The 11,197-nt window shown below is 36.4% G+C and overlaps 1 pseudogene; it reads left to right on the top strand.

Annotated features, from left to right (window-relative positions):
• On the top strand, positions 1 to 1,215 carry LOC145563431 (putative clathrin assembly protein At4g40080 pseudogene; annotated as a pseudogene).
• The last annotated feature ends 9,982 nt before the right edge of the window (positions 1,216 to 11,197 follow it).

Genomic DNA, 11,197 nt, shown 5'->3' with positions numbered 1-11,197 from the left:
TATAAAACATGGGACTCCTAGGCGACATTATAGGCAAGGTCAAGGACAAAGCGTCAATAGGCAAGGCAGCCCTCCTCTCCCGCAACCACACTACGGCCGCGCTCCGTCTCACCGTGTTACGTGCCACTAGCCACGAGGCCGATACGCCACCCCAAGAATCCCACCTCGCAGCAATACTCGCCGCAGGAGAAGGTCCACGTACGGCGGCAGCCGTAGTGATTGACGTTCTCATGCGGCGACTTCACAAGACATCTTCCTCAGCAGTAGCAATAAAATCACTCTTAGCTCTCCACGTCATTGTCCGACGTGGAAACTTCATATTACACGACCAGCTTTCTGTTTACCCTGCTACTGGCGGGCGTAACTACCTTAAACTCTCCGATTTTCGGGACAACTCGTCTCCGATAACCTGGGAGTTGTCCACCTGGATCAGGTGGTACGCCAAGTACCTGGAGCAGATCTTGTCTAGTTCTAGGATTCTCGGGTATTTTCTATTTTCGACGTCGTGTAGCCTCGAGAGGGAAAAGGGTAAGGAAATCATCGCCTCGCTTTTATGCAAGGACTTGTTAAGGGAGATTGATGGATTGATTAATGTGCTAGAGGAAATTTGTAAGAATCCTGATTGTGTTCATTTAGAGGGTAATAAGTTGTTACTAGAAGTTATGGGATTAGTAGGTGAAGACTATTTTACTACGGTAGATGAGATTGTTATTCGAGTTGAGGAATTTAAGGAACGATTGAGTTGTTTGAGTTTTGTTGATTCGGTTGAGTTGGTTTGTGCTCTTAAGAGATTGGAGGACTGTAAGGAGAGACTCGGATCGATGTTCGAGGTAAATGGGTCGGGTTTGGTTGAGGACTTGTGGTGTTTAGTGAGTGAGATGAAGGATAAAGTTGGAGAAGTGAAGGGGTTTAAGGAGGAGAAGATGGTGCTAAGTTGGGGTAGATTCGAGTCGGCTCGGTTCGGGGAGCGAGTTAAGCCGCAAGACTCGGTTCAGTTTGCGTCAAACCGGTTTGCGTTTCAGTTTGCTTATGGTGAGCTTGTAAGGTGAGGTGAGGTGATCTTGGTTCATTTAGGAAATTAAGGCTTCTTAATTAATTACTTTTATGTTAGTTTTATATTTTTTTTGTGCTTTTTTTTGGGTGTAATTGGTGGGCGTATGTGGGAGGGGGTTTACTTTTTGTATGTAAATCTCTGTATTTTAGCGAAATTTGTGACTAATTTTGTCTTTTTTTTAGATTGATTTAAAGGGATGATATGTTAGTATACCTTATTATTGAATTGTCAACTTAAGTCGTAGTCTAAATTCGGGAAAATTTTTCTTCCCCTATAACTTGTATGTACTATGACTACTATCTCAAATGTAACACTTTTCGTATTATTTTAATGTGCATACAAATATTCAAAAAAAAAAAAAATCTTTGAATAAAAATAAGTGTTATAGAGTATACAAAAATTCAGATTACTAATATGATAAAATTGGATGTTATTCATGTTAATGAATGGGTGAATATGACAGTCAAACATCATTCTTTTATTTTTTTTTTTTTTTTTTTTTTTTTTTGGAGGAAAAGCCAAACATCAAACATGGTAAGAGTACTAAAGCGAAAAGTAATCAGAAATTGCATTGATCTGATATGACAAAATTGGATGTTAATGATGACAATAAGAATTCAAAGCCGAATGATTGCTACAAGCCTACAAGCATGACGCGCATACTCTCTACTACTAATCTTCTAATCTAGGAGGATGCCAAAATGATGAGTTTCATGACATATTAACCACGTAATTAGCATTAATAATTTAATGCTAAACTTCTATTATGAGTCATTTAATTATTATGGAGTGCATTGTTAGGTTGTATTAGGTAGAATAAATTAGTACTATATGTCTGCAATTATCATTAATTAATTTGCCATATCATCTATTTTTATTAAGTAAGATGGACATGAATTGAAGCAAAATTGAATCATTAGTCATAACTCATATAACGTAGCCTAATAGAGTAATAGATAAACCTTCTAGAACGAAAAATAAAAAAATGTGCAATAAGAAATGTTCTAGATGGTTGTTATGTGACAAATAGATAATATTTTTTTGAGAACAACTATTACTGTAGTCGGAAAATCAAAAGTGGTAGTGCTACTCAAACTTTTTGTGTTTTGTAGTACTTATTTAAAAAAAAATTAAAAAAAAATTAATAGGTAGTTGTTATCAAAAGTAATCAATTAAATGGTAGTTGTTGACAAAATCTCCTATTTTTGAATATCAATCTTTTGTAATTTTAATTAATACTTATTTATATATTGAAATATTTATAAGTCATAATGTTGACCTCGATTAGTTTTGGTGATGACAAGCAAACTCGATTTGATAAAAGTGTATTAAGTGTGCAGGTTATTTAGGCAGGTTCTTATTAAGAACAAAGTTCCGGGGTTTGGAACAAAAAGAAGTCCTTAATCTACATATGGCATACACAACAATTTGAAGTGAAGAAGGCAAAGAAGGTTTTATGCTTGGATGTTCTATTTGGCAAGATAGAGTTATCAAAGGTCCAATTGGAATATCATAAAAAGCAACGAGTGTTACATGAAGACTAAAAAGTATGAGTTATTATTTTTAGGCTTTATGTAAGTGTTTGATATTTTATGATTGGTTGGAACACAAGGAATATGAGAGTTAATTGGAATTAAAATTGAAACGATACGATCAGTTTTATAAAATTGGTTTTTATCTTATATTTGGTTTTTGTTAAAAAATTATAAAAAGATATTTCTTTGGTATTTTCTTTTTAACAAAATAAATATCTTCTGTAAAAAGATTTTAACTGATTCCTTAAATTACTCTCCAAGGAAAAGATTTATTCAAACCTTATCCTACGTTCCATCTTGAACGACCTTCCGGACTTCTTCACGTAGCTTGAGTTAGTTCCTAAAGTTTAGGAACACCACCTCAAGTAGTGGAGAATTTGGGGAAGGTGGTCGGGTTGATGGAACAATATAAAAAGGGAGTTGAGTTTCAGTTTTAAGGCATCCTGACAATCGTACAACATTTGAGTAAAAAATATATTTGTGTCAGTGAGAGTATTCCTATGTTCCAACTATTGTAAGATATCTAAACACGTAGAGTTCAAATTACTGAGTTGTAATTTGGGAAAGGGTTGAGTGATCCCTGTAAAGACTTAGAGTTAAGTCTTGAGTGTAGGCTTCGGAGTAGAAGCTAGAGTGAGCATTTGGGGTTGGCTCAGGTTCTAATTGGAACTTAAGTTTTGTCGAGTTCCTTATAGGTTGTAACGGAGTAGTTGCCCTATTTAGTGAATTCGTGTTCGAAAATCCCAAGTGGTCGTGGTTTTCTCCTTGTTGGGCACAAGGAGTTTCCACGTAAAAATCTCTTTGCATCTCTTTATTTCGTTCTACGTTTTTAATTTCCGCAAAATTTGGGAACACTAGTTCCTACACAATTCAACCCCCCTCTTGTGTGTTCCATCTAAGTTAACAAGTGGTATCAGAGCGGGTTACTCAAAGAAAGCAGGCAACCCTGTTGAGTTGTGTGATCCAAACAAAATGAACACACACGAGAAACTTGAAGAAGGTTACTCTACTCAGAGACCTCCAATGTTCAACAGGAAATTCTTTTCATATTGGAAGAACCGCATGGAAATCTTCATCAAAGCAGAAAACTATCAAGTGTGGCGAGTTATTAAAGTGGGCGACTTTGAGGTAACAACTACCAATGACAAAAACGAGGTAATCCCTAAACCAATGTCCGAGTATGATAAAGATGATTTTGATAAAATGGAGGTTAATGCTAGAGCTGTAAAATTACTCCACTGTGGTCTTGGACCTCATGAACATAATAGAGTCATGGGGTGCAAGAACGCAAAGCAAATTTGGGATTTGTTACAAGTCACACACGAAGGAACAAACGAAGTTAAGCGTTCCAAAATAGATCTTTTGATGTCTAAATATGAACGATTTGAAATGAATCCAAAAGAATCTATTCAAGAAATGTTTACTCGTTTTACTAACATAACGAATGAGTTAGTCTCTCTTGGAAGAACTATACCAATTGATGAACAGATATGAAAGATCTTAAGGAGCCTTCCACAAGATGAGAGATGGAGAGCCAAGGTTACTGCATTGCAATAAACAAAGGATTTCACAAAATTCAATATTGAGCAACTGGCTGGATCTCTCATGACTCACGAGCTGCACCTTGGAGCAAGTAACACAGAGAGTTCCAAAAACCGTGGACTTGTGCTTAAGGTTGAGGAACAAGAAGATTCAGAACCTGATGAAGAAGAAGTTGCCATGATGGTTAGAAAGTTTAGGAGATTCTATAAAAATCTTAAAACTGGAAACCAAAAGGGTAAAAATCCAAGCAAGAGAATATCCAATTCTAAACCTGATCCCAGATGCTTCAAGTGTGGAAGTTCGGAACACCTCATTCGTGAGTGTCCTCTTTGGGAAACTGATCAAGGAAAAGCCAAAGGAAAGGAGCAGACAAAAGAAAGATACAAATCAACCTTTGGAAAACCTGACTATCGCAAGGCAATGATTGCAGCTTGGGGTAGTGACTCAGAATCAGAAGATGATGAGGAGCCACAAAATGAAGAGATGGCCAATCTGTGTCTAATGGCCAAAATCAAAGAAAAGAAAGATGTTACATCAAATGAGGTATGTTCCAAAACCCTTCGTGTTTTATCTAAGGAAAAATTAATTGAATTGCTGTTTAGAAACATTGGATGATTTTAAAAAGCTTAGCATAGTAAAGGAACAAAGTGATAAAGCTCTCAAAATTAGTAAAGACCACATCACCTATCTGAACAGTACTAGATCAGACGTTCAAAGTAGGTTCTTTGATCTTTTGGATCAGAACACTGTGCTAAAAAGAGTCTTTTGAACGTACTAAGCATGAGAATATTACTCTCAAGGTAGAACTTGCTCAATATAAATTTTTTAATGCTAGTCTAGATTCTGCTAGTTCTATTGAGACACATATGTGTATTTTCAATGCTGATTTTGAGAAACTGAATAATGATCTTGTTACCGTTAAGGAACAAAAGGAAAAACTTGAAAAGGAACTTGCTTTAGCTAATGCTAGAAAGAAGGCTAGGAAGTTCCAAAGATTACTCCTAAATATATCCTTGATGCCCAAGTTCAAAAAAGAGAAGGATTAGGTTTTTCCAAGCAGAGCCCTAAGAAGAATAAATATGTAGATTTACCTAGTAACAAGCTCTGCTCCTTTTGTGGTAATATAGGTCATTTGAAAGAAGCATGTTCCAAAAGGAATAAGAAAATACTCAAAAATGAAAATACTGTTAAATTGATGTGGGTTAAGAAAACTAGTGGTGATGAAAAGGAACTCAAGGAAACCCGAGTTCCTGAAACTAACAATTAGTTTTCTTACAGGTCGCAGTGAGGGGGAACAACACTTGGTACCTCGACAGTGGGTGTTCCAAACACATGACAGGAGACAAATCTAAATTTCTCTCACTGGAGACCTATAATGGAGGAACGGTGACTTTTGGAAACAACAAGAAAGGCGAGATAATCGCAATTGGAAAAGTAGGAAAGTCAAGTTCCCATCCAATTGACAATGTATTTTTAGTCGAGGGCCTCAAGCACAGCTTATTAAGCATCTCACAATTTTGTGATAAAGGCAACTCTGTAAGTTTCACTTCTAACTCCTGTAGAATTTTTAACAATGACAGTGAGGAGGTTATCTTGGAAGGAATTCGTGAAGGGAACACATACATTGTGGATCTCAACACAGTTCCTAGGAACAACCTAACTTGTCTCCGTGTCATTGAAGATGACTCACTTCTATGGCATAGACGCCTTGGACATGCTAGTATTCCTCTCATTGACAAGCTTAGGACACAAGAGCTTGTTGCGGGGCTTCCCTCAATAAAGTTTCTAAGTGGAAAAGTTTGCAATGCATGTGTGAGAGGGAAACAAGTAAGATCCTCATTTAAAAGTAAGAAAATGGTAAGTTCCGCTAAACCTTTGGAACTCATTCACATGGACTTATGTGGTCCAATGAGGGTACAGAGTAGAAGTGGTAAAAGATATATTCTGGTAATAGTTGATGACTTTTCTCGTTTTACATGGGTAATATTTCTTTCTAGCAAAGATGAGACTTTTGATGAATTTACTGCTTTTGCTAAAAGAATTCAAAAGACAAGTGGTTATCAACTAATAAGTATGCGTTCTGACCATGGCACTGAGTTTGAAAACTCAAGATTTGATGAGTTTTGCAGGGAACACGGAACGGATCATAATTTCTCGGCTCCAAGAACTCCACAGCAAAATGGAGTCGTAGAAAGGAAAAATAGAACCTTGGAAGATATGGCTAGAACCATGCTTATTGCTAGCAATCTTCCTAGGAACTTTTGGGCCGAGGCAGTAAATACTGCATGTTATATCATCAATAGAGTCATGATCCGACCAATAACTAACAGGACACCCTATGAGTTATTCAAGGGTAGAAAACCAAATATATCTCATTTCAGATCTTTTGGTTGCAAGTGTTTCGTGCACAACAATGGTAAGAGAAACATAGGGAAATTCGATGAAAGGAGTGATGAAGCTGTATTCCTTGGTTATGCAAGGAATAGCAAAGCTTACAGAGTCTATAATAAAAAGACAATGTGTGTTGAGGAGTCTGTACATATTATTTTTGATGAAACTGACTATTTATCTAGTGTACAGGAACATGAGCTTGTACAGGAACAAGGAGACTTCAAAATTGGTCTGATCCGTTCCACTGACCAGGATGAAGAAGAAGTCCCTTTACCAATAAAGCAGCTGGTCAAAATTGTAACAGAACCGCAACATGAGCAAGAAAAAACACCTGTTCCAGAAGACAATGGAACACATGATGAAGATTTGGAACAGGTTGTGGATGAAGTAGCAACAGAATCTGCAGAAACAAATGTTGAAGGATCCAATCGAGTAACTTTGCAAAATTTCCAACCCAAACCTTGGAAACACCAAAGATCACATCCAATTGATAAAATTATAAGTGACCTTGGCAAAGGAACCCAAACAAGATCCCAACTCTGAAATTTTTGTGCCTTTTATGCCTACTTATCTACTATAGAACCAAAAAATCATACCGAATCCTTAGGTGATGCAGATTGGATCAATGCCATGCAAGAAGAGCTAAATGAATTTGAAAGGAACAAGGTATGGCACCTTGAACCTAAATCGAAGAACCATAAGGTCATTGGACTAAAGTGGGTATTTCGAAACAAATTAGATGAGCATGGAAACATTACAAGAAATAAGGCTCGATTGGTTGTCAAAGGATACAACCAACAAGAAGGTATTGATTTTGAGGAGACTTTCGCTCCCGTTGCTAGATTAGAAGCTATTCGAATTTTAATTGCTTTTGCTGCTTTCATGGGTTTTAAATTATATCAAATGGACGTTAAATGTGCTTTTTTAAATGGCTATCTTCAAGAAAAAGTTTATGTGGAACAACCCCCGGGTTTTGAAAATCCAAACTTTCCTAATCATGTCTTTAAGCTTGACAAAGCTCTTTACGGGCTAAAGCAAGCACCTAGGGCATGGTACGAAAGACTTTCAAAGTTCCTTTTACAAAATGATTTTAAAAGAGGAAATGTTGATAAAACTTTATTTTTGAAATCAAAAGGAATTCATCTTTTAGTTGTACAAATTTATGTAGATGACATTATATTTGGTGCAACTAACCAGTCTTTGTGCAAATATTTTGCTGAGCTAATGAGTGGTGAATTTGAAATGAGTATGATGGGGGAACTCAATTTTTTCCTCGGACTACAAATCAAACAAACTGACGGAGGAATAATGATTCACCAACAAAAGTACATCAAGGAGTTATTAAAGAAGTATGAGCTCAACAATTCAAAGACAAATCACACTCCATTGGGAACGGCTACACGTCTAGATGAAGATCCCAAAGGAAAAAGTGTAAATCAAACCAAGTACCGTGGGATGATTAGCTCATTATTATATCTAACGGCAAGTAGACCAGATATTTCTTTTAGTGTGGGTGTATGTGCTAGGTTCCAATCAAATCCCAAAGAATCTCATATGACTGCTGTAAAAAGGATTCTGAGGTACCTAAATGGAACAGACGATCTATGTCTATTCTATCCTAAGAGTGATACGTTCAACTTAAGAGGATATGCAGATGCAGACTATGCTGGAGACTTGGTAAACCGCAAGAGTACATCAGGTATGGTTCAATTTCTTGGTCCATGTTTGGTTTCTTGGGGTTCCAAGAAACAAAATACTGTTTCTTTATCCACTGCAGAAGCAGAATATGTAGTTGTGGCCTCTTGCTGCTCCCAAATACTTTGGATAAAACAACAGTTAAGAGATTTTGGTATTATTCTAGAATGTGTTCCTATTTATTGTGATAATACTAGTGCCATTTGCATCTCTAAAGATCCGGTACATCATTCTAGAGTAAAGCATATTCAAACTCGTCATCACTTTTTAAAGGACAACGTTGAAAAAGGTTTAATTAAATTAGATTTCTGCCCAACTGATAATCAAATTGCAGATATTTTGACTAAACCTTTAAGCAGGGAGAAGCATGAAAAGATGAGATTGGAACTTGGTATGATAAAAATTCACTGAATTGCACGCAAATCTCCTAATCAGGTACGACTCAAATAACTAGTATGTGTCATGAAAAATCCAGCATAAAATTATTGTGCAAAAGCATATTTAGAGTTGTATCCGGTAAATGATCATCATACAGGATGAGTACTTGTTAATTGCTATGTGTGCAAATTGATCGTATAAATTAGAAAAATAAGCATGTTGACTTGTTAAAGTTCCTGTTGTGTTATGTAGCATGTATCTTTTTATTTTTTTTTTCACTCATATTTTATCTTCTAATTTTTAATTTTTTATTTTTCTCTATTATTTACAAAAAGATTTATTTATCCCCCTAAACATTCTCTTCCGTAAACATAGCTAAATACCTCTTCTAAAACTTATCTTTTATTTTATTTTATTTTGTTCCATCTTTTAATCTTATTTAAATTTCAAAAAAAAAAAAAATAAAAATAAAAAAAAAAATTGAAGAGTTAGAAATTTTTGTCAGACTATATTATGAGTCTAAGGCATTCTTATGACCTTATTCCACTAAAATTCTTTTACATATTACCTTAGCCACATAACCTTTCTTCTTCCCCAACACCTTTTACCCCTTTCTTTTTATCTCTCCTCTGTAAAAACACACCAACACCCTTCAATGGAAAAAACAAGTAACAACACCCCACTACCTCACCAATCAAAGAAAAGACCCCGTACCTCTTCACCATCTACGGACTCACCAACTCCGATGGATGCATCTCCGTACTCCCCTACACAAACAACCAATCCCGTTTCAAAACCGGCAAATACATCGGAAAATTCAAAACCTCAACCGATCGAACCTAGTTTTTCCCCAAATTCCACTAACCGCACAACTAAGAGACGAAAGATAGATGGTGGTCCATCTAAGGGGGAAGCTAAGGAGCGTTTAAAAGCACTCACACTCGAAGCCGATCGTCTTACTCGGGATTTTGCTTTAAACTTGGAATGGTGTCAATCTTGTAAGTTTTCAGAATTACTTGACATACTAGAGTTTCAAGGTTGGGTTCAATTATTAAATGTTCATGCAAAGAAACCCTTAATTCAGGGTGTCGTCAATGAATTTGTGCTTAATTTTGGTTGTGTGAATGGTGTGTGTACAAGTAAGGTGAATGGTACTTCTCTGTCTTTCGATGCACAATATCTAGCAAAATTGTTTAGTGTTCCTAATGTTGGTTATTATGACTATTTTAAGCACAAACATACTGTGCAAATTGGTGATATTACTCATGAACAAATAGTGAAGTATGTTGGGGGGTAGTACTTGAGATTCTACTATGACAGTGGTGTCTCAAAATAATTTCTCATCACCTTTGGTGAAATTATTATTTAGCATTGTTAGAAAGGGAGTAATTCCTCGACCACAAAAGAGATATAAGGCGGGTTTGCTAGATTGTGCTCTAATTTATTGTTTAGGCAATAATTTGAACATTAATTTTCCATCGATTATGATCCAATATCTTCATCATTTTATTCCTAAGTATACTGTTGGTTATGGTCCTTTGCTCACCACTTTGTTTGAAAGTTTCGATGTGGATTTGAGTGTGTTTGATTCACTTCGCATGCAAGCTAAGACCATTCTTCAATATAACTCTTTAACTGCTCTTGGCTTGACTATGGTGGATGGAAAAACTTGTTTTATTCCACCTGAGATTGGACAAAAGAAAAAAGAGGGAGAAAGGGAAAGTGAGAAAAAAAAGAGTTCATCCAAAACAAAAAGGCAGAAAAAGGTTATTGTTAAACCAAACCAAACTGGTGTGATAAGGAGAAGGAGCATGAGGGTGGCTAGCCTACCTAAACTTATAAAACCTCCCACCTTTGTTGAGGTAAGTGATGAGGGCAGTGAGAAAAGTGAGGCTAGTGACGAAAGTGAAGAGAGTGAGGACAGTGAAAGTGACCCAGAAAAACTTGAGCCTATGGTGGAGCAGGATAAACCAAAACAGAGGATTTTAAATTTTCCTGTCATTCCACATGTTCCTACAAGGAACACACATACTTTTGGCACTACTGGTAGCAGCTCGGGTTTTGGTGTTCCAACCTCTTTTGGAACATCTGGGTTTGGTACAATGAGAAACACAGGACCTTTTGGTGGTGATCCTAAGTTACACACTGTGGTTGACATGCTGAAGCAGGTGATATCTAAACAAAATCAAATTGACAACAAGATCATGTCACTTCAAGCTACTGTAGGTTCCTTGAAAGGGTCAGTACACCGTCTTCAACTTGTAACCAAAGCTCATAGAAAGTCAGTTACTCAGGCACAAGACACAGTTCTTCATCGCCTGGAGGAGGTTGCTTTTGAAGATGTTCCTGAAATTGATGACTAGTCTGCTACATTTTCTACTCTTTAATCTTTTGCTTTCTTAGATTTCAACTGGAACACTATCTTTATTTTGCTTTATTTGGGTCTGTAGTACTGGCTATGCAATTTTTTGGTAATATGTGCTACATAGAACTTTTGCTTATTGATAATAAGTACTTTTGATTAGCATATGTGTGATTGCCTTGGAAAGTTTTGTATGGTTGTGAGTTAACTTGATACATAGCTCTATTATAAACTCTACAA

The sequence above is a fragment of the Chenopodium album genome, chromosome 10 (assembly GCF_948465745.1).
Source record: "Chenopodium album chromosome 10, dcCheAlbu1.1, whole genome shotgun sequence".
NCBI lineage: Eukaryota > Viridiplantae > Streptophyta > Magnoliopsida > Caryophyllales > Amaranthaceae > Chenopodium > Chenopodium album.
The sequence above is the reverse complement of the archived record's forward strand: the minus strand, read 5'-3'. Positions and strand labels throughout refer to the sequence as shown.